At 53.2% G+C, this 19,662-nt stretch overlaps 32 non-coding genes and 2 pseudogenes across 32 annotated transcripts; all 34 read left to right on the top strand.

The window, feature by feature from the left end:
• The first annotated feature begins 5,804 nt into the window (after window positions 1-5,804).
• Window positions 5,805-5,923, top strand: LOC140589406 (5S ribosomal RNA). The gene has a single exon (XR_011990585.1). It is a non-coding gene; the product is annotated as a 5S ribosomal RNA (ribosomal RNA).
• Window positions 5,924-6,220: 297 nt separating this feature from the next.
• Window positions 6,221-6,339, top strand: LOC140590212 (5S ribosomal RNA; annotated as a pseudogene).
• A 297-nt stretch (window positions 6,340-6,636) lies between these two features.
• On the top strand, window positions 6,637-6,755 carry LOC140589696 (5S ribosomal RNA). Its single transcript, XR_011990875.1, has one exon. It is a non-coding gene; the product is annotated as a 5S ribosomal RNA (ribosomal RNA).
• A 297-nt stretch (window positions 6,756-7,052) lies between these two features.
• LOC140589695 (5S ribosomal RNA) lies at window positions 7,053-7,171 on the top strand. Its single transcript, XR_011990874.1, has one exon. It is a non-coding gene; the product is annotated as a 5S ribosomal RNA (ribosomal RNA).
• A 297-nt stretch (window positions 7,172-7,468) lies between these two features.
• Window positions 7,469-7,587, top strand: LOC140589405 (5S ribosomal RNA). The gene has a single exon (XR_011990584.1). It is a non-coding gene; the product is annotated as a 5S ribosomal RNA (ribosomal RNA).
• Window positions 7,588-7,884: 297 nt separating this feature from the next.
• Window positions 7,885-8,003, top strand: LOC140589694 (5S ribosomal RNA). The gene has a single exon (XR_011990873.1). It is a non-coding gene; the product is annotated as a 5S ribosomal RNA (ribosomal RNA).
• Window positions 8,004-8,300: 297 nt separating this feature from the next.
• On the top strand, window positions 8,301-8,419 carry LOC140589693 (5S ribosomal RNA). The gene has a single exon (XR_011990872.1). It is a non-coding gene; the product is annotated as a 5S ribosomal RNA (ribosomal RNA).
• Window positions 8,420-8,716: 297 nt separating this feature from the next.
• On the top strand, window positions 8,717-8,835 carry LOC140589692 (5S ribosomal RNA). The gene has a single exon (XR_011990871.1). It is a non-coding gene; the product is annotated as a 5S ribosomal RNA (ribosomal RNA).
• A 297-nt stretch (window positions 8,836-9,132) lies between these two features.
• LOC140589691 (5S ribosomal RNA) lies at window positions 9,133-9,251 on the top strand. Its single transcript, XR_011990870.1, has one exon. It is a non-coding gene; the product is annotated as a 5S ribosomal RNA (ribosomal RNA).
• A 297-nt stretch (window positions 9,252-9,548) lies between these two features.
• Window positions 9,549-9,667, top strand: LOC140589404 (5S ribosomal RNA). The gene has a single exon (XR_011990583.1). It is a non-coding gene; the product is annotated as a 5S ribosomal RNA (ribosomal RNA).
• Window positions 9,668-9,964: 297 nt separating this feature from the next.
• On the top strand, window positions 9,965-10,083 carry LOC140589403 (5S ribosomal RNA). Its single transcript, XR_011990582.1, has one exon. It is a non-coding gene; the product is annotated as a 5S ribosomal RNA (ribosomal RNA).
• A 297-nt stretch (window positions 10,084-10,380) lies between these two features.
• Window positions 10,381-10,489, top strand: LOC140590330 (5S ribosomal RNA; annotated as a pseudogene).
• Window positions 10,490-10,786: 297 nt separating this feature from the next.
• LOC140589402 (5S ribosomal RNA) lies at window positions 10,787-10,905 on the top strand. Its single transcript, XR_011990581.1, has one exon. It is a non-coding gene; the product is annotated as a 5S ribosomal RNA (ribosomal RNA).
• A 297-nt stretch (window positions 10,906-11,202) lies between these two features.
• LOC140589401 (5S ribosomal RNA) lies at window positions 11,203-11,321 on the top strand. The gene has a single exon (XR_011990580.1). It is a non-coding gene; the product is annotated as a 5S ribosomal RNA (ribosomal RNA).
• A 297-nt stretch (window positions 11,322-11,618) lies between these two features.
• LOC140589399 (5S ribosomal RNA) lies at window positions 11,619-11,737 on the top strand. Its single transcript, XR_011990578.1, has one exon. It is a non-coding gene; the product is annotated as a 5S ribosomal RNA (ribosomal RNA).
• A 297-nt stretch (window positions 11,738-12,034) lies between these two features.
• On the top strand, window positions 12,035-12,153 carry LOC140589398 (5S ribosomal RNA). Its single transcript, XR_011990577.1, has one exon. It is a non-coding gene; the product is annotated as a 5S ribosomal RNA (ribosomal RNA).
• A 297-nt stretch (window positions 12,154-12,450) lies between these two features.
• On the top strand, window positions 12,451-12,569 carry LOC140589397 (5S ribosomal RNA). Its single transcript, XR_011990576.1, has one exon. It is a non-coding gene; the product is annotated as a 5S ribosomal RNA (ribosomal RNA).
• A 297-nt stretch (window positions 12,570-12,866) lies between these two features.
• LOC140589396 (5S ribosomal RNA) lies at window positions 12,867-12,985 on the top strand. Its single transcript, XR_011990575.1, has one exon. It is a non-coding gene; the product is annotated as a 5S ribosomal RNA (ribosomal RNA).
• A 297-nt stretch (window positions 12,986-13,282) lies between these two features.
• LOC140589690 (5S ribosomal RNA) lies at window positions 13,283-13,401 on the top strand. Its single transcript, XR_011990869.1, has one exon. It is a non-coding gene; the product is annotated as a 5S ribosomal RNA (ribosomal RNA).
• Window positions 13,402-13,698: 297 nt separating this feature from the next.
• On the top strand, window positions 13,699-13,817 carry LOC140589689 (5S ribosomal RNA). The gene has a single exon (XR_011990868.1). It is a non-coding gene; the product is annotated as a 5S ribosomal RNA (ribosomal RNA).
• Window positions 13,818-14,114: 297 nt separating this feature from the next.
• Window positions 14,115-14,233, top strand: LOC140589687 (5S ribosomal RNA). Its single transcript, XR_011990866.1, has one exon. It is a non-coding gene; the product is annotated as a 5S ribosomal RNA (ribosomal RNA).
• Window positions 14,234-14,530: 297 nt separating this feature from the next.
• Window positions 14,531-14,649, top strand: LOC140589395 (5S ribosomal RNA). Its single transcript, XR_011990574.1, has one exon. It is a non-coding gene; the product is annotated as a 5S ribosomal RNA (ribosomal RNA).
• Window positions 14,650-14,946: 297 nt separating this feature from the next.
• LOC140589686 (5S ribosomal RNA) lies at window positions 14,947-15,065 on the top strand. The gene has a single exon (XR_011990865.1). It is a non-coding gene; the product is annotated as a 5S ribosomal RNA (ribosomal RNA).
• Window positions 15,066-15,362: 297 nt separating this feature from the next.
• On the top strand, window positions 15,363-15,481 carry LOC140589685 (5S ribosomal RNA). Its single transcript, XR_011990864.1, has one exon. It is a non-coding gene; the product is annotated as a 5S ribosomal RNA (ribosomal RNA).
• Window positions 15,482-15,778: 297 nt separating this feature from the next.
• On the top strand, window positions 15,779-15,897 carry LOC140589394 (5S ribosomal RNA). Its single transcript, XR_011990573.1, has one exon. It is a non-coding gene; the product is annotated as a 5S ribosomal RNA (ribosomal RNA).
• Window positions 15,898-16,194: 297 nt separating this feature from the next.
• LOC140589393 (5S ribosomal RNA) lies at window positions 16,195-16,313 on the top strand. Its single transcript, XR_011990572.1, has one exon. It is a non-coding gene; the product is annotated as a 5S ribosomal RNA (ribosomal RNA).
• A 297-nt stretch (window positions 16,314-16,610) lies between these two features.
• Window positions 16,611-16,729, top strand: LOC140589684 (5S ribosomal RNA). The gene has a single exon (XR_011990863.1). It is a non-coding gene; the product is annotated as a 5S ribosomal RNA (ribosomal RNA).
• Window positions 16,730-17,026: 297 nt separating this feature from the next.
• Window positions 17,027-17,145, top strand: LOC140589392 (5S ribosomal RNA). The gene has a single exon (XR_011990571.1). It is a non-coding gene; the product is annotated as a 5S ribosomal RNA (ribosomal RNA).
• Window positions 17,146-17,442: 297 nt separating this feature from the next.
• LOC140589683 (5S ribosomal RNA) lies at window positions 17,443-17,561 on the top strand. The gene has a single exon (XR_011990862.1). It is a non-coding gene; the product is annotated as a 5S ribosomal RNA (ribosomal RNA).
• A 297-nt stretch (window positions 17,562-17,858) lies between these two features.
• Window positions 17,859-17,977, top strand: LOC140589682 (5S ribosomal RNA). The gene has a single exon (XR_011990861.1). It is a non-coding gene; the product is annotated as a 5S ribosomal RNA (ribosomal RNA).
• Window positions 17,978-18,274: 297 nt separating this feature from the next.
• LOC140589681 (5S ribosomal RNA) lies at window positions 18,275-18,393 on the top strand. The gene has a single exon (XR_011990860.1). It is a non-coding gene; the product is annotated as a 5S ribosomal RNA (ribosomal RNA).
• Window positions 18,394-18,690: 297 nt separating this feature from the next.
• On the top strand, window positions 18,691-18,809 carry LOC140589680 (5S ribosomal RNA). The gene has a single exon (XR_011990859.1). It is a non-coding gene; the product is annotated as a 5S ribosomal RNA (ribosomal RNA).
• Window positions 18,810-19,106: 297 nt separating this feature from the next.
• On the top strand, window positions 19,107-19,225 carry LOC140589719 (5S ribosomal RNA). Its single transcript, XR_011990898.1, has one exon. It is a non-coding gene; the product is annotated as a 5S ribosomal RNA (ribosomal RNA).
• A 297-nt stretch (window positions 19,226-19,522) lies between these two features.
• On the top strand, window positions 19,523-19,641 carry LOC140589391 (5S ribosomal RNA). Its single transcript, XR_011990570.1, has one exon. It is a non-coding gene; the product is annotated as a 5S ribosomal RNA (ribosomal RNA).
• Window positions 19,642-19,662: the final 21 nt, after the last annotated feature.

Genomic DNA, 19,662 nt, shown 5'->3' with positions numbered 1-19,662 from the left:
CATGCCGGGCCGGAGACGCATCCAAAGAGCGTCTTCGGCCAGCTCCCTCCCCGCACACTGTCCCAGCCGGAGCGAGAGCACCACCTTCCACAGGGAGGGGCGGCTCTCGTCCAGGAAGGCTTGCAACATCCGGACACACAGGGCCTTCGACTGGACCAGAGGGTCCAGGAGGCCCAGGCCACCCTCGGCAGGGGGGCCAATCAAGGTAGCGTAAGCCACCATGACTCTGCCCCCCCCCCAGAGGAAGCGCAGGATGGCCTTCCGCAGCCTGGCGTAATGTCCGTGGGGCATGTGAGTGACGCTCAGGTGAAACCACAGCACAGACAACACCATTGCGTTCAACAGGAACACCTTCTGCTGCAGCGAGAGGAGACGGCCCGACCACCCGGCCAGCCGCCGCTCCACACCACCCGTCAGATCGTCCCACATCCTCCCAGTCGCATCGTCCGCACTCCTCCCGAGCAGAACACCCAGGAGGCGCACGTCCCCCTCGGCCTCAGTCAGCCCCAGCTCGGCGGGCAGAGGCCCGGCCGAACCGAGCCGCAGGTACACCGACTTCTGCAGGTTGACCCTGGCCCCAGTGATGTCACAGTACTGCTGCACGCTGCGTAACGCAGCCCCCACGCTGGCCCCGTCGGGCACGAGCAGGGTGGTGTCATCAGCGTACTGAAAGACCGGCGGAACGAAGCATGTCGGGCCGATGGGCACCCTAGCAATGCCACGAGAGGCGGCCACCAGGAGGCCGAGGGGCTCGACCGCCAAGGTGTACAAGGCGGCCGACAGGGGGCAGCCCTGCCGCACCGAACGCGTCATGCAGAAGGGCGCAGTGACGTAGCCGTTACAGGCGACCGCGGTCATGGCGGAGGCGCACAAGAGGCGCGTCCAGGCCAGGAAGCCCGGGCCGAAGCCGAAGACCTCCATCACACGCTGGAGGTAGGCGTGCTCGACCCTGTCAAAGGCCTTGGCGAAGTCGAGCTTCACCAAGTAACCGGGCGAACCCGCCGTCTCCATGAAACCCACCGCCGCCTGCACATCCCGGACAGTGTCCAGGATGGTGCGGCCCGTCACCCCGTACGTCTGGGTGGTGCGGATGAGGGACGGCAGCACCCGACTGAGCCGGGAGGCCAAGACCGAGGCCAACACCTTGTAATCGGTGTTGAGCATGGTGAGGGGCCTGTAATTAGCCAGCTCCCCCCTGTCTCCCGTGTGCTTAAAGAGCATCTTAATCAAACCCAGCCGGATGGTGCCGTGCATCTCACCGCGGGCGAGGACGTCACTATAAAGGGCCTGCAAGATGGGCACCAGCTCCCCCTTAAAGACCCTGTAAAAGTCTGCCGTGAGGCCGTCGGAGCCGGGACACTTTCGCGGCCGGAGCCGGTCAATGGCTGCCCCGATCTCATCACAGGACAAGGGGGCGTCACACAGGGCGACGCTCTCGGGCGAGAGGCGCGCCTCAATCAGCCCCGTGAGGGGGGAGAGGGCGTCCAGATCGATGCGCTCGCTGGTGAACATAGCGGCCCAGTAGTCCCGCACGACGCGCAGGACACCGGGTGCGTCGGACACCAACTGGCCGTCCGGGCAGCGCACCGAACGGAGCAGCCTCGCAGCCCCCCGGGACTCCTCCAGCGCCCTGAAATAGCGAGGAGAGAGCTCACCAGGGGCGACGAAACGCACCCCGCTCCGCAACGCCGCCCCGGCGTGCCTCCGCTCAGAGAGGAGAGCCAGCTCATCCTGCAGGGCCGAGACCCGCACGGGGTCCCCTGCATCCTGCTCGAGCGCCAGCAGTTCCAGCTGGAGATCACGCAGCAAGGCGCGCTCCTTCTGCCGAAAGCGTCCGGCTGCGGCCTTCCCGGCAGCCTGCAAAACGGCCGCCACCTCCCGCTTTAACAATTCCCACCCCGCCTGAATGTCGAGGGAGAACAGGGGCGACCGCACCCCAGTCCACAATGCGAAGCTCACCTTAGCAGGAACGGTACCATCGCTTAAGAGGGAGGGGTTGAGGATCCACGTGCCCCGCCCGCGCTGCACCTCCCCAGAGTCAAGCGTGCAGAGGAAGTAGTCGTGATCGCTCACGAGACACTCCCGATAGCACACCGTACGGACACGGGCAGCGACAGCAGGGGACACCAGAGCGTAGTCCAGCCTGCTGCCGTGCATCACGCCCCGGACACGCTGCGTCCTGGAAAGGACACGACGGTCAGGGTTGCGATCCCTCCACAGGTCCGTGAGATGACAGGCACGCATCAAGCGGAGGAGAGCTGCTCGCCCCGCATCGGCCCGCACGACTGCCCCCCTCCGCACGTCCAGGCGAGAGAGGGAGATGTTGAAGTCCCCGACCACGAGAGGACAGGGCCACCGCGCCACACGGGCAGCCAGGCGGTCGAAGAAGGAGGCACACCGGGCCCCGTCATTGGGCGCGTGCACGACCACGACGGTGCAGGCGAAACCCCCCTCCAGACAGAGCCCGACAGCCAGACACTTGCCCTCCCCGTCCGAGTACAGCAGGGATGCCGACTGGACACGCGGGCGGCGACAGAGCAGCGCGACACCCCAACCGACGACACCTGGCCCGACGGAGGCGGTGGAGAAGAAGACATCGCCCGACCATGCGTCCCGCACTCTATCAATAAAAGGCCCATCCCACCCAGTCTCTTGCAAACACACAACGGACGAGTCACAACACGAAGTTAAAACTGCCTGGGCCTTAGCCCAGGAGCGCAGCCCCCGGGCATTGAGGGAGGTCAGAGTCAGTGTCATTGGGATAAAAGAGTCTCTGTTAGGCACCAGGCAGGGGACACAGCACACAGACAAGACACCGGCACAGGAGGTAAAAGCCACACATACCCAGATAAAAGCGGGACGCTCCCAGCCGAACAGGCCCACCCAGACAACCACCCCACTAACCCACCCTGATGGTGGAGCGATGTCGCGGGAATCACACAGGTAAAAGGGACAAGCAACACAATAAGAACAATAAAAGAAACCATAAAAAGAACCATAAATACAATAAATAGGCGGGCCGTAAAAGAACACAATAAAACACAAGCAATCAATTAAAACGCACGGGACCTAGGGGACGGGGAGAAACGGGGACGACAGCGGCGTTAGCAGAGGGGGCAAAAGGCGACACGGACACGGTGATGGTACAATGAAAACAAAAAACCAAAAAAACAAAACCGGGGCGGCAGAAAAGCAAAACACAAGAAAAGACAAGAACCACGGGAAACAGGAGTCAATGAAGGGGGTTGGCAAAGGAACATCAGTCTGTGTCGCCGCTGTCGTCATGACCCGGGCTCGCAGCACGCAGGGCCGCCAAGGCCACCACCGCCGACCGCCGCCGCTCCTCCTGGCGCCGCAGGGTGTTGGTGAGGCCCGGCAGGGGGGGCTGATGAGACGCCCCGGACCTAGACCCCATACAAAAACGGAGCTTGTGCCTGGCCTTGCCAAGCTTATTCACCGGGGCCTTTCCCGAGTCGGGCTGGGTCCGTTGGGTGACGAAGGGGTCCGGGTCCAGGGCATCCAGCTGACGCAGGGTATCAGTGCCGAAGGGGGGAATGCCGGACCAGGGCGACGCCAGGGGCTGGACAAATGGAGGCAGAGGGGGGGGGGAAAAAGGAGCGGGGGCTGGGGGAGGGGGGCCATCCACAGTTGCACCCCCGGCCATCCGGGACGCCGGGCGCACTTCACCCGCGGCCGGAGCTGCGGGAAGGGACGGGGTGAGAGACGAGGGCGGGGCGGGCGGGGGCTCCGAAAACAGGGACTGGGAGACAGGCAAGGGCACTGGCAGCTCCACGGGGACCGCAGCTCCGGAGGGCAGCTCCATGTCCTCAACGCCCGACGCCCCAAGGAGGTCCTGTGCGGCCGGGGAGTCTCCGGCCCCCCCAAAGGGCACAGCGTCCACCCCCACGACGGGACCCCCACTCACCTCTCCCCCTGAGCCAGCCACAGGAGCAGCGAGGCGGTTGTTCGTCACAGGATCCAGGCAGTCAGCGGCAGCAGCCACAGGGGGTGTCGAAGGCATGGCGATGGCGGCAGCAGTACTGGGGACCTGGGGCGGAAGGAGAGACACCCCCTCGTCCCCCCCAGCGTGAGAGCCCGGGTCAACCCCGTCCCCGGCAGCGGAGGCCGGCCCGTCCCGACCAGGGGCGCCAGGGCAGGTGCACAGGGCGGCGGCCTTGTGGCAGCCGGCACAGCGGGCGGCAACACAGTCACGGGCGTAGTGCCCCTGCAGCCCGCAGACACGGCACACGTACTGGGGGCACTGGGCCACCACGTGCCCCGGCTGGAGGCACATCCGACAGAGACGGACCTGATTGTCATGGGCGACCCTTATGTAGCGGGGCCCCTCGGCCGTGTCAAATCGGGCACTGTAGGGCAAGGACACCACGCCGGCCGGGAAACGCACCCTGACGCAGCGGGTGCCGTCAGTGACCCGAGTGCCGGGCAGGAGCCGACGGCGCACCGGGAGGATGGGCTCCACACCCCATGCCGCAAGGCGATCGAGGATGACCTGATCGGGCACATACGCAGGCAGGTGCAGAAAGGAGACCACGCGCTCCGCCTGACAGAGGCGTCTGACCGGGCAGAGCTTGCCCTGTTCGGTGAGGCCGCCCGCAATGAGCTCGATGTATTCGGGGGCGGTGAAGGTAACCTCCACTGCCACGTTAGGGGCCGGGCACACGGCCAGCAGGGCGTCCTTCGGCACCAACAACAATATCGCCTTCGCCACCTCCAGCAAAGGCACGCTGTCAAACGCACTCAAGTCTACGGAGGCAGTGGCCTCCTTAGTATAAGGCCCCTTTGGGGCAGGGCCCTCGTCCCAGGCGCCTCGTGGCGCCGCACCCTGGCGCAGGACACCCGCACGCACCCCCGTGCCCACGCGCACACCTGCACCCGCCCGCTGCGCCCGACCGGCCTGAGCCACCCTCCCAGCATAGCTGTCAGGCGGAGAGATGGCACCGCCGACCCCCGCACCAGCACCATCACCGGCCCCGCCGCTCACCTTAGCGGGCGCCGCTCCCGACCCGGAAGCCGTCGCCGCCGCCGCCGCCCTCTTACGAGAAACAACCTTCACCCACTCACCGGGCCCCTGGTCACCCAGACCAGGCGGCTCCACCGCCATATCTACCTCCATTTCCACCCTACTAAAATCATCCAGGGAATAATCCCTACCAGTATCCAGCGCCCGTGCAGCCGCGGCTGCACGCGACACGTCATCACCATCATCATCACGGAACGCCCGTGCAGCCGCGGCTGCACGCGACGTGGATGGCTGCGGCTGAGCAGCCATGACCAAACGAGTAAGGGGAGGAGGGGGGGCAACCAACAAGGGAGCCCGGAGGACAAAACAAACAAGCAAGCAAGGGGGAAAAAGAAAAGCCGGTAAATAATAAACGCACAAAACACGGAAGTGGAAAACAAAACACAAGACCGGCGAAAAAAAAATCGAATGACAAGCCTCTCTCCCTAGCACAATAAAACGGCCAGGGAGAGGGGAAACGAACTGGGGCAGAAAGGAAAAGAAACAGTGATCCAAAAATAAGATAAACCAGAGCAAACTACAACAGATGAAAAACGCGCACAGAAACGGAGGGCGAAAACAAAACACAAATCAGGGGCGAAATAAAGGGTGACAAGCCTCCCCCCCCGGCCCAAAATGAGGCCAGGGAGAGGGAAAACAGAACCAGACAAAACAGAAAGGGAATAAACGCTGAAATGCCGCATCGACGTCTGCTCTTCTCTCGGTGCGACTCTCAATAAACCCTCAACTGAAAACAAAAGTGCTGATTCTGGCCGCTTCCCTCGCTTACGGCCATACCGTTCCGACTGCGCCCGATCTCGTCTGATCTCGGAAGCTAAGCGGGGCCGGGCTTGGTCAGTACTTGGTTGGGAGACTGCCTGGGAATACCAAGTGCCGTAAGCTTTTTCTTAGTTTCACCTTATCCAGAGGGCCCTGCGTCTTGCCACGAATGTAAAGATGTCACTACCCTTTCATTTCACAAATTACCTTTATTTGTACAAAGACGGCAGTCCCCGCCCACTTTTGCAGAAAGTACTCGTAGCAATCGTATACAACTCACCGATTTCTTCGTCATTTTAATAACGACTTTCTCAAAGACATCTTGACATCAATGCCGCATCGACGTCTGCTCTTCTCTCGGTGCGACTCTCAATAAACCCTCAACTGAAAACAAAAGTGCTGATTCTGGCCGCTTCCCTCGCTTACAGCCATACCGTTCCGACTGCGCCCGATCTCGACTGATCTCGGATGCTAAGCGGGGCCGGGCTTGGTCAGTACTTGGTTGGGAGACTGCCTGGGAATACCAAGTGCCGTAAGCTTTTTCTTAGTTTCACCTTATCCAGAGGGCCCTGCGTCTTGCCACGAATGTAAAGATGTCACTACCCTTTCATTTCACAAATTACCTTTATTTGTACAAAGACGGCAGTCCCCGCCCACTTTTGCAGAAAGTACTCGTAGCAATCGTATACAACTCACCGATTTCTTCCTCATTTTAATAACGACTTTCTCAAAGACATCTTGACATCAATGCTGCATCGACGTCTGCTCTTCTCTCGGTGCGACTCTCAATAAACCCTCAACTGAAAACAAAAGTGCTGATTCTGGCCGCTTCCCTCGCTTACGGCCATACCGTTCCGACTGCGCCCGATCTCGTCTGATCTCGGAAGCTAAGCGGGGCCGGGCTTGGTCAGTACTTGGTTGGGAGGCTGCCTGGGAATACCAAGTGCCGTAAGCTTTTTCTTAGTTTCACCTTATCCAGAGGGCCCTGCGTCTTGCCACGAATGTAAAGATGTCACTACCCTTTCATTTCACAAATTACCTTTATTTGTACAAAGACGGCAGTCCCCGCCCACTTTTGCAGAAAGTACTCGTAGCAATCGTATACAACTCACCGATTTCTTCCTCATTTTAATAACGACTTTCTCAAAGACATCTTGACATCAATGCTGCATCGACGTCTGCTCTTCTCTCGGTGCGACTCTCAATAAACCCTCAACTGAAAACAAAAGTGCTGATTCTGGCCGCTTCCCTCGCTTACGGCCATACCGTTCCGACTGCGCCCGATCTCGTCTGATCTCGGAAGCTAAGCGGGGCCGGGCTTGGTCAGTACTTGGTTGGGAGGCTGCCTGGGAATACCAAGTGCCGTAAGCTTTTTCTTAGTTTCACCTTATCCAGAGGGCCCTGCGTCTTGCCACGAATGTAAAGATGTCACTACCCTTTCATTTCACAAATTACCTTTATTTGTACAAAGACGGCAGTCCCCGCCCACTTTTGCAGAAAGTACTCGTAGCAATCGTATACAACTCACCGATTTCTTCCTCATTTTAATAACGACTTTCTCAAAGACATCTTGACATCAATGCCGCATCGACGTCTGCTCTTCTCTCGGTGCGACTCTCAATAAACCCTCAACTGAAAACAAAAGTGCTGATTCTGGCCGCTTCCCTCGCTTACGGCCATACCGTTCCGACTGCGCCCGATCTCGTCTGATCTCGGAAGCTAAGCGGGGCCGGGCTTGGTCAGTACTTGGTTGGGAGACTGCCTGGGAATACCAAGTGCCGTAAGCTTTTTCTTAGTTTCACCTTATCCAGAGGGCCCTGCGTCTTGCCACGAATGTAAAGATGTCACTACCCTTTCATTTCACAAATTACCTTTATTTGTACAAAGACGGCAGTCCCCGCCCACTTTTGCAGAAAGTACTCGTAGCAATCGTATACAACTCACCGATTTCTTCCTCATTTTAATAACGACTTTCTCAAAGACATCTTGACATCAATGCTGCATCGACGTCTGCTCTTCTCTCGGTGCGACTCTCAATAAACCCTCAACTGAAAACAAAAGTGCTGATTCTGGCCGCTTCCCTCGCTTACGGCCATACCGTTCCGACTGCGCCCGATCTCGTCTGATCTCGGAAGCTAAGCGGGGCCGGGCTTGGTCAGTACTTGGTTGGGAGGCTGCCTGGGAATACCAAGTGCCGTAAGCTTTTTCTTAGTTTCACCTTATCCAGAGGGCCCTGCGTCTTGCCACGAATGTAAAGATGTCACTACCCTTTCATTTCACAAATTACCTTTATTTGTACAAAGACGGCAGTCCCCGCCCACTTTTGCAGAAAGTACTCGTAGCAATCGTATACAACTCACCGATTTCTTCCTCATTTTAATAACGACTTTCTCAAAGACATCTTGACATCAATGCTGCATCGACGTCTGCTCTTCTCTCGGTGCGACTCTCAATAAACCCTCAACTGAAAACAAAAGTGCTGATTCTGGCCGCTTCCCTCGCTTACGGCCATACCGTTCCGACTGCGCCCGATCTCGTCTGATCTCGGAAGCTAAGCGGGGCCGGGCTTGGTCAGTACTTGGTTGGGAGGCTGCCTGGGAATACCAAGTGCCGTAAGCTTTTTCTTAGTTTCACCTTATCCAGAGGGCCCTGCGTCTTGCCACGAATGTAAAGATGTCACTACCCTTTCATTTCACAAATTACCTTTATTTGTACAAAGACGGCAGTCCCCGCCCACTTTTGCAGAAAGTACTCGTAGCAATCGTATACAACTCACCGATTTCTTCCTCATTTTAATAACGACTTTCTCAAAGACATCTTGACATCAATGCCGCATCGACGTCTGCTCTTCTCTCGGTGCGACTCTCAATAAACCCTCAACTGAAAACAAAAGTGCTGATTCTGGCCGCTTCCCTCGCTTACGGCCATACCGTTCCGACTGCGCCCGATCTCGTCTGATCTCGGAAGCTAAGCGGGGCCGGGCTTGGTCAGTACTTGGTTGGGAGGCTGCCTGGGAATACCAAGTGCCGTAAGCTTTTTCTTAGTTTCACCTTATCCAGAGGGCCCTGCGTCTTGCCACGAATGTAAAGATGTCACTACCCTTTCATTTCACAAATTACCTTTATTTGTACAAAGACGGCAGTCCCCGCCCACTTTTGCAGAAAGTACTCGTAGCAATCGTATACAACTCACCGATTTCTTCCTCATTTTAATAACGACTTTCTCAAAGACATCTTGACATCAATGCCGCATCGACGTCTGCTCTTCTCTCGGTGCGACTCTCAATAAACCCTCAACTGAAAACAAAAGTGCTGATTCTGGCCGCTTCCCTCGCTTACGGCCATACCGTTCCGACTGCGCCCGATCTCGTCTGATCTCGGAAGCTAAGCGGGGCCGGGCTTGGTCAGTACTTGGTTGGGAGGCTGCCTGGGAATACCAAGTGCCGTAAGCTTTTTCTTAGTTTCACCTTATCCAGAGGGCCCTGCGTCTTGCCACGAATGTAAAGATGTCACTACCCTTTCATTTCACAAATTACCTTTATTTGTACAAAGACGGCAGTCCCCGCCCACTTTTGCAGAAAGTACTCGTAGCAATCGTATACAACTCACCGATTTCTTCCTCATTTTAATAACGACTTTCTCAAAGACATCTTGACATCAATGCCGCATCGACGTCTGCTCTTCTCTCGGTGCGACTCTCAATAAACCCTCAACTGAAAACAAAAGTGCTGATTCTGGCCGCTTCCCTCGCTTACGGCCATACCGTTCCGACTGCGCCCGATCTCGTCTGATCTCGGAAGCTAAGCGGGGCCGGGCTTGGTCAGTACTTGGTTGGGAGACTGCCTGGGAATACCAAGTGCCGTAAGCTTTTTCTTAGTTTCACCTTATCCAGAGGGCCCTGCGTCTTGCCACGAATGTAAAGATGTCACTACCCTTTCATTTCACAAATTACCTTTATTTGTACAAAGACGGCAGTCCCCGCCCACTTTTGCAGAAAGTACTCGTAGCAATCGTATACAACTCACCGATTTCTTCCTCATTTTAATAACGACTTTCTCAAAGACATCTTGACATCAATGCCGCATCGACGTCTGCTCTTCTCTCGGTGCGACTCTCAATAAACCCTCAACTGAAAACAAAAGTGCTGATTCTGGCCGCTTCCCTCGCTTACGGCCATACCGTTCCGACTGCGCCCGATCTCGTCTGATCTCGGAAGCTAAGCGGGGCCGGGCTTGGTCAGTACTTGGTTGGGAGACTGCCTGGGAATACCAAGTGCCGTAAGCTTTTTCTTAGTTTCACCTTATCCAGAGGGCCCTGCGTCTTGCCACGAATGTAAAGATGTCACTACCCTTTCATTTCACAAATTACCTTTATTTGTACAAAGACGGCAGTCCCCGCCCACTTTTGCAGAAAGTACTCGTAGCAATCGTATACAACTCACCGATTTCTTCCTCATTTTAATAACGACTTTCTCAAAGACATCTTGACATCAATGCCGCATCGACGTCTGCTCTTCTCTCGGTGCAACTCTCAATAAACCCTCAACTGAAAACAAAAGTGCTGATTCTGGCCGCTTCCCTCGCTTACGGCCATACCGTTCCGACTGCGCCCGATCTCGGAAGCTAAGCGGGGCCGGGCTTGGTCAGTACTTGGTTGGGAGACTGCCTGGGAATATCAAGTGCCGTAAGCTTTTTCTTAGTTTCACCTTATCCAGAGGGCCCTGCGTCTTGCCACGAATGTAAAGATGTCACTACCCTTTCATTTCACAAATTACCTTTATTTGTACAAAGACGGCAGTCCCCGCCCACTTTTGCAGAAAGTACTCGTAGCAATCGTATACAACTCACCGATTTCTTCCTCATTTTAATAACGACTTTCTCAAAGACATCTTGACATCAATGCCGCATCGACGTCTGCTCTTCTCTCGGTGCGACTCTCAATAAACCCTCAACTGAAAACAAAAGTGCTGATTCTGGCCGCTTCCCTCGCTTACGGCCATACCGTTCCGACTGCGCCCGATCTCGTCTGATCTCGGAAGCTAAGCGGGGCCGGGCTTGGTCAGTACTTGGTTGGGAGACTGCCTGGGAATACCAAGTGCCGTAAGCTTTTTCTTAGTTTCACCTTATCCAGAGGGCCCTGCGTCTTGCCACGAATGTAAAGATGTCACTACCCTTTCATTTCACAAATTACCTTTATTTGTACAAAGACGGCAGTCCCCGCCCACTTTTGCAGAAAGTACTCGTAGCAATCGTATACAACTCACCGATTTCTTCCTCATTTTAATAACGACTTTCTCAAAGACATCTTGACATCAATGCCGCATCGACGTCTGCTCTTCTCTCGGTGCGACTCTCAATAAACCCTCAACTGAAAACAAAAGTGCTGATTCTGGCCGCTTCCCTCGCTTACGGCCATACCGTTCCGACTGCGCCCGATCTCGTCTGATCTCGGAAGCTAAGCGGGGCCGGGCTTGGTCAGTACTTGGTTGGGAGACTGCCTGGGAATACCAAGTGCCGTAAGCTTTTTCTTAGTTTCACCTTATCCAGAGGGCCCTGCGTCTTGCCACGAATGTAAAGATGTCACTACCCTTTCATTTCACAAATTACCTTTATTTGTACAAAGACGGCAGTCCCCGCCCACTTTTGCAGAAAGTACTCGTAGCAATCGTATACAACTCACCGATTTCTTCCTCATTTTAATAACGACTTTCTCAAAGACATCTTGACATCAATGCCGCATCGACGTCTGCTCTTCTCTCGGTGCGACTCTCAATAAACCCTCAACTGAAAACAAAAGTGCTGATTCTGGCCGCTTCCCTCGCTTACGGCCATACCGTTCCGACTGCGCCCGATCTCGTCTGATCTCGGAAGCTAAGCGGGGCCGGGCTTGGTCAGTACTTGGTTGGGAGACTGCCTGGGAATACCAAGTGCCGTAAGCTTTTTCTTAGTTTCACCTTATCCAGAGGGCCCTGCGTCTTGCCACGAATGTAAAGATGTCACTACCCTTTCATTTCACAAATTACCTTTATTTGTACAAAGACGGCAGTCCCCGCCCACTTTTGCAGAAAGTACTCGTAGCAATCGTATACAACTCACCGATTTCTTCCTCATTTTAATAACGACTTTCTCAAAGACATCTTGACATCAATGCCGCATCGACGTCTGCTCTTCTCTCGGTGCGACTCTCAATAAACCCTCAACTGAAAACAAAAGTGCTGATTCTGGCCGCTTCCCTCGCTTACGGCCATACCGTTCCGACTGCGCCCGATCTCGTCTGATCTCGGAAGCTAAGCGGGGCCGGGCTTGGTCAGTACTTGGTTGGGAGACTGCCTGGGAATACCAAGTGCCGTAAGCTTTTTCTTAGTTTCACCTTATCCAGAGGGCCCTGCGTCTTGCCACGAATGTAAAGATGTCACTACCCTTTCATTTCACAAATTACCTTTATTTGTACAAAGACGGCAGTCCCCGCCCACTTTTGCAGAAAGTACTCGTAGCAATCGTATACAACTCACCGATTTCTTCCTCATTTTAATAACGACTTTCTCAAAGACATCTTGACATCAATGCCGCATCGACGTCTGCTCTTCTCTCGGTGCGACTCTCAATAAACCCTCAACTGAAAACAAAAGTGCTGATTCTGGCCGCTTCCCTCGCTTACGGCCATACCGTTCCGACTGCGCCCGATCTCGTCTGATCTCGGAAGCTAAGCGGGGCCGGGCTTGGTCAGTACTTGGTTGGGAGACTGCCTGGGAATACCAAGTGCCGTAAGCTTTTTCTTAGTTTCACCTTATCCAGAGGGCCCTGCGTCTTGCCACGAATGTAAAGATGTCACTACCCTTTCATTTCACAAATTACCTTTATTTGTACAAAGACGGCAGTCCCCGCCCACTTTTGCAGAAAGTACTCGTAGCAATCGTATACAACTCACCGATTTCTTCCTCATTTTAATAACGACTTTCTCAAAGACATCTTGACATCAATGCCGCATCGACGTCTGCTCTTCTCTCGGTGCGACTCTCAATAAACCCTCAACTGAAAACAAAAGTGCTGATTCTGGCCGCTTCCCTCGCTTACGGCCATACCGTTCCGACTGCGCCCGATCTCGTCTGATCTCGGAAGCTAAGCGGGGCCGGGCTTGGTCAGTACTTGGTTGGGAGACTGCCTGGGAATACCAAGTGCCGTAAGCTTTTTCTTAGTTTCACCTTATCCAGAGGGCCCTGCGTCTTGCCACGAATGTAAAGATGTCACTACCCTTTCATTTCACAAATTACCTTTATTTGTACAAAGACGGCAGTCCCCGCCCACTTTTGCAGAAAGTACTCGTAGCAATCGTATACAACTCACCGATTTCTTCCTCATTTTAATAACGACTTTCTCAAAGACATCTTGACATCAATGCCGCATCGACGTCTGCTCTTCTCTCGGTGCGACTCTCAATAAACCCTCAACTGAAAACAAAAGTGCTGATTCTGGCCGCTTCCCTCGCTTACGGCCATACCGTTCCGACTGCGCCCGATCTCGTCTGATCTCGGAAGCTAAGCGGGGCCGGGCTTGGTCAGTACTTGGTTGGGAGGCTGCCTGGGAATACCAAGTGCCGTAAGCTTTTTCTTAGTTTCACCTTATCCAGAGGGCCCTGCGTCTTGCCACGAATGTAAAGATGTCACTACCCTTTCATTTCACAAATTACCTTTATTTGTACAAAGACGGCAGTCCCCGCCCACTTTTGCAGAAAGTACTCGTAGCAATCGTATACAACTCACCGATTTCTTCCTCATTTTAATAACGACTTTCTCAAAGACATCTTGACATCAATGCCGCATCGACGTCTGCTCTTCTCTCGGTGCGACTCTCAATAAACCCTCAACTGAAAACAAAAGTGCTGATTCTGGCCGCTTCCCTCGCTTACGGCCATACCGTTCCGACTGCGCCCGATCTCGTCTGATCTCGGAAGCTAAGCGGGGCCGGGCTTGGTCAGTACTTGGTTGGGAGGCTGCCTGGGAATACCAAGTGCCGTAAGCTTTTTCTTAGTTTCACCTTATCCAGAGGGCCCTGCGTCTTGCCACGAATGTAAAGATGTCACTACCCTTTCATTTCACAAATTACCTTTATTTGTACAAAGACGGCAGTCCCCGCCCACTTTTGCAGAAAGTACTCGTAGCAATCGTATACAACTCACCGATTTCTTCCTCATTTTAATAACGACTTTCTCAAAGACATCTTGACATCAATGCCGCATCGACGTCTGCTCTTCTCTCGGTGCGACTCTCAATAAACCCTCAACTGAAAACAAAAGTGCTGATTCTGGCCGCTTCCCTCGCTTACGGCCATACCGTTCCGACTGCGCCCGATCTCGTCTGATCTCGGAAGCTAAGCGGGGCCGGGCTTGGTCAGTACTTGGTTGGGAGGCTGCCTGGGAATACCAAGTGCCGTAAGCTTTTTCTTAGTTTCACCTTATCCAGAGGGCCCTGCGTCTTGCCACGAATGTAAAGATGTCACTACCCTTTCATTTCACAAATTACCTTTATTTGTACAAAGACGGCAGTCCCCGCCCACTTTTGCAGAAAGTACTCGTAGCAATCGTATACAACTCACCGATTTCTTCCTCATTTTAATAACGACTTTCTCAAAGACATCTTGACATCAATGCCGCATCGACGTCTGCTCTTCTCTCGGTGCGACTCTCAATAAACCCTCAACTGAAAACAAAAGTGCTGATTCTGGCCGCTTCCCTCGCTTACGGCCATACCGTTCCGACTGCGCCCGATCTCGTCTGATCTCGGAAGCTAAGCGGGGCCGGGCTTGGTCAGTACTTGGTTGGGAGACTGCCTGGGAATACCAAGTGCCGTAAGCTTTTTCTTAGTTTCACCTTATCCAGAGGGCCCTGCGTCTTGCCACGAATGTAAAGATGTCACTACCCTTTCATTTCACAAATTACCTTTATTTGTACAAAGACGGCAGTCCCCGCCCACTTTTGCAGAAAGTACTCGTAGCAATCGTATACAACTCACCGATTTCTTCCTCATTTTAATAACGACTTTCTCAAAGACATCTTGACATCAATGCCGCATCGACGTCTGCTCTTCTCTCGGTGCGACTCTCAATAAACCCTCAACTGAAAACAAAAGTGCTGATTCTGGCCGCTTCCCTCGCTTACGGCCATACCGTTCCGACTGCGCCCGATCTCGTCTGATCTCGGAAGCTAAGCGGGGCCGGGCTTGGTCAGTACTTGGTTGGGAGGCTGCCTGGGAATACCAAGTGCCGTAAGCTTTTTCTTAGTTTCACCTTATCCAGAGGGCCCTGCGTCTTGCCACGAATGTAAAGATGTCACTACCCTTTCATTTCACAAATTACCTTTATTTGTACAAAGACGGCAGTCCCCGCCCACTTTTGCAGAAAGTACTCGTAGCAATCGTATACAACTCACCGATTTCTTCCTCATTTTAATAACGACTTTCTCAAAGACATCTTGACATCAATGCCGCATCGACGTCTGCTCTTCTCTCGGTGCGACTCTCAATAAACCCTCAACTGAAAACAAAAGTGCTGATTCTGGCCGCTTCCCTCGCTTACGGCCATACCGTTCCGACTGCGCCCGATCTCGTCTGATCTCGGAAGCTAAGCGGGGCCGGGCTTGGTCAGTACTTGGTTGGGAGGCTGCCTGGGAATACCAAGTGCCGTAAGCTTTTTCTTAGTTTCACCTTATCCAGAGGGCCCTGCGTCTTGCCACGAATGTAAAGATGTCACTACCCTTTCATTTCACAAATTACCTTTATTTGTACAAAGACGGCAGTCCCCGCCCACTTTTGCAGAAAGTACTCGTAGCAATCGTATACAACTCACCGATTTCTTCCTCATTTTAATAACGACTTTCTCAAAGACATCTTGACATCAATGCCGCATCGACGTCTGCTCTTCTCTCGGTGCGACTCTCAATAAACCCTCAACTGAAAACAAAAGTGCTGATTCTGGCCGCTTCCCTCGCTTACGGCCATACCGTTCCGACTGCGCCCGATCTCGTCTGATCTCGGAAGCTAAGCGGGGCCGGGCTTGGTCAGTACTTGGTTGGGAGACTGCCTGGGAATACCAAGTGCCGTAAGCTTTTTCTTAGTTTCACCTTATCCAGAGGGCCCTGCGTCTTGCCACGAATGTAAAGATGTCACTACCCTTTCATTTCACAAATTACCTTTATTTGTACAAAGACGGCAGTCCCCGCCCACTTTTGCAGAAAGTACTCGTAGCAATCGTATACAACTCACCGATTTCTTCCTCATTTTAATAACGACTTTCTCAAAGACATCTTGACATCAATGCCGCATCGACGTCTGCTCTTCTCTCGGTGCGACTCTCAATAAACCCTCAACTGAAAACAAAAGTGCTGATTCTGGCCGCTTCCCTCGCTTACGGCCATACCGTTCCGACTGCGCCCGATCTCGTCTGATCTCGGAAGCTAAGCGGGGCCGGGCTTGGTCAGTACTTGGTTGGGAGACTGCCTGGGAATACCAAGTGCCGTAAGCTTTTTCTTAGTTTCACCTTATCCAGAGGGCCCTGCGTCTTGCCACGAATGTAAAGATGTCACTACCCTTTCATTTCACAAATTACCTTTATTTGTACAAAGACGGCAGTCCCCGCCCACTTTTGCAGAAAGTACTCGTAGCAATCGTATACAACTCACCGATTTCTTCCTCATTTTAATAACGACTTTCTCAAAGACATCTTGACATCAATGCCGCATCGACGTCTGCTCTTCTCTCGGTGCGACTCTCAATAAACCCTCAACTGAAAACAAAAGTGCTGATTCTGGCCGCTTCCCTCGCTTACGGCCATACCGTTCCGACTGCGCCCGATCTCGTCTGATCTCGGAAGCTAAGCGGGGCCGGGCTTGGTCAGTACTTGGTTGGGAGGCTGCCTGGGAATACCAAGTGCCGTAAGCTTTTTCTTAGTTTCACCTTATCCAGAGGGCCCTGCGTCTTGCCACGAATGTAAAGATGTCACTACCCTTTCATTTCACAAATTACCTTTATTTGTACAAAGACGGCAGTCCCCGCCCACTTTTGCAGAAAGTACTCGTAGCAATCGTATACAACTCACCGATTTCTTCCTCATTTTAATAACGACTTTCTCAAAGACATCTTGACATCAATGCCGCATCGACGTCTGCTCTTCTCTCGGTGCGACTCTCAATAAACCCTCAACTGAAAACAAAAGTGCTGATTCTGGCCGCTTCCCTCGCTTACGGCCATACCGTTCCGACTGCGCCCGATCTCGTCTGATCTCGGAAGCTAAGCGGGGCCGGGCTTGGTCAGTACTTGGTTGGGAGACTGCCTGGGAATACCAAGTGCCGTAAGCTTTTTCTTAGTTTCACCTTATCCAGAGGGCCCTGCGTCTTGCCACGAATGTAAAGATGTCACTACCCTTTCATTTCACAAATTACCTTTATTTGTACAAAGACGGCAGTCCCCGCCCACTTTTGCAGAAAGTACTCGTAGCAATCGTATACAACTCACCGATTTCTTCCTCATTTTAATAACGACTTTCTCAAAGACATCTTGACATCAATGCCGCATCGACGTCTGCTCTTCTCTCGGTGCGACTCTCAATAAACCCTCAACTGAAAACAAAAGTGCTGATTCTGGCCGCTTCCCTCGCTTACGGCCATACCGTTCCGACTGCGCCCGATCTCGTCTGATCTCGGAAGCTAAGCGGGGCCGGGCTTGGTCAGTACTTGGTTGGGAGGCTGCCTGGGAATACCAAGTGCCGTAAGCTTTTTCTTAGTTTCACCTTATCCAGAGGGCCCTGCGTCTTGCCACGAATGTAAAGATGTCACTACCCTTTCATTTCACAAATTACCTTTATTTGTACAAAGACGGCAGTCCCCGCCCACTTTTGCAGAAAGTACTCGTAGCAATCGTATACAACTCACCGATTTCTTCCTCATTTTAATAACGACTTTCTCAAAGACATCTTGACATCAATGCCGCATCGACGTCTGCTCTTCTCTCGGTGCGACTCTCAATAAACCCTCAACTGAAAACAAAAGTGCTGATTCTGGCCGCTTCCCTCGCTTACGGCCATACCGTTCCGACTGCGCCCGATCTCGTCTGATCTCGGAAGCTAAGCGGGGCCGGGCTTGGTCAGTACTTGGTTGGGAGGCTGCCTGGGAATACCAAGTGCCGTAAGCTTTTTCTTAGTTTCACCTTATCCAGAGGGCCCTGCGTCTTGCCACGAATGTAAAGATGTCACTACCCTTTCATTTCACAAATTACCTTTATTTGTACAAAGACGGCAGTCCCCGCCCACTTTTGCAGAAAGTACTCGTAGCAATCGTATACAACTCACCGATTTCTTCCTCATTTTAATAACGACTTTCTCAAAGACATCTTGACATCAATGCCGCATCGACGTCTGCTCTTCTCTCGGTGCGACTCTCAATAAACCCTCAACTGAAAACAAAAGTGCTGATTCTGGCCGCTTCCCTCGCTTACGGCCATACCGTTCCGACTGCGCCCGATCTCGTCTGATCTCGGAAGCTAAGCGGGGCCGGGCTTGGTCAGTACTTGGTTGGGAGGCTGCCTGGGAATACCAAGTGCCGTAAGCTTTTTCTTAGTTTCACCTTATCCAGAGGGCCCTGCGTCTTGCCACGAATGTAAAGATGTCACTACCCTTTCATTTCACAAATTACCTTTATTTGTACAAAGACGGCAGTCCCCGCCCACTTTTGCAGAAAGTACTCGTAGCAATCGTATACAACTCACCGATTTCTTCCTCATTTTAATAACGACTTTCTCAAAGACATCTTGACATCAATGCCGCATCGACGTCTGCTCTTCTCTCGGTGCGACTCTCAATAAACCCTCAACTGAAAACAAAAGTGCTGATTCTGGCCGCTTCCCTCGCTTACGGCCATACCGTTCCGACTGCGCCCGATCTCGTCTGATCTCGGAAGCTAAGCGGGGCCGGGCTTGGTCAGTACTTGGTTGGGAGGCTGCCTGGGAATACCAAGTGCCGTAAGCTTTTTCTTAGTTTCACCTTATCCAGAGGGCCCTGCGTCTTGCCACGAATGTAAAGATGTCACTACCCTTTCATTTCACAAATTACCTTTATTTGTACAAAGACGGCAGTCCCCGCCCACTTTTGCAGAAAGTACTCGTAGCAATCGTATACAACTCACCGATTTCTTCCTCATTTTAATAACGACTTTCTCAAAGACATCTTGACATCAATGCCGCATCGACGTCTGCTCTTCTCTCGGTGCGACTCTCAATAAACCCTCAACTGAAAACAAAAGTGCTGATTCTGGCCGCTTCCCTCGCTTACGGCCATACCGTTCCGACTGCGCCCGATCTCGTCTGATCTCGGAAGCTAAGCGGGGCCGGGCTTGGTCAGTACTTGGTTGGGAGACTGCCTGGGAATACCAAGTGCCGTTAGCTTTTTCTTAGTTTCACCTTATCCAGAGGGCCCTGCGTCTTGCCACGAATGTAAAGATGTCACTACCCTTTCATTTCACAAATTACCTTTATTTGTACAAAGACGGCAGTCCCCGCCCACTTTTGCAGAAAGTACTCGTAGCAATCGTATACAACTCACCGATTTCTTCCTCATTTTAATAACGACTTTCTCAAAGACATCTTGACATCAATGCCGCATCGACGTCTGCTCTTCTCTCGGTGCGACTCTCAATAAACCCTCAACTGAAAACAAAAGTGCTGATTCTGGCCGCTTCCCTCGCTTACGGCCATACCGTTCCGACTGCGCCCGATCTCGTCTGATCTCGGAAGCTAAGCGGGGCCGGGCTTGGTCAGTACTTGGTTGGGAGACTGCCTGGGAATACCAAGTGCCGTAAGCTTTTTCTTAGTTTCACCTTATC

This window comes from Paramormyrops kingsleyae, chromosome 4 (genome assembly GCF_048594095.1).
Source record: "Paramormyrops kingsleyae isolate MSU_618 chromosome 4, PKINGS_0.4, whole genome shotgun sequence".
Lineage (NCBI taxonomy): Eukaryota > Metazoa > Chordata > Actinopteri > Osteoglossiformes > Mormyridae > Paramormyrops > Paramormyrops kingsleyae.
The sequence above is the reverse complement of the archived record's forward strand: the minus strand, read 5'-3'. Positions and strand labels throughout refer to the sequence as shown.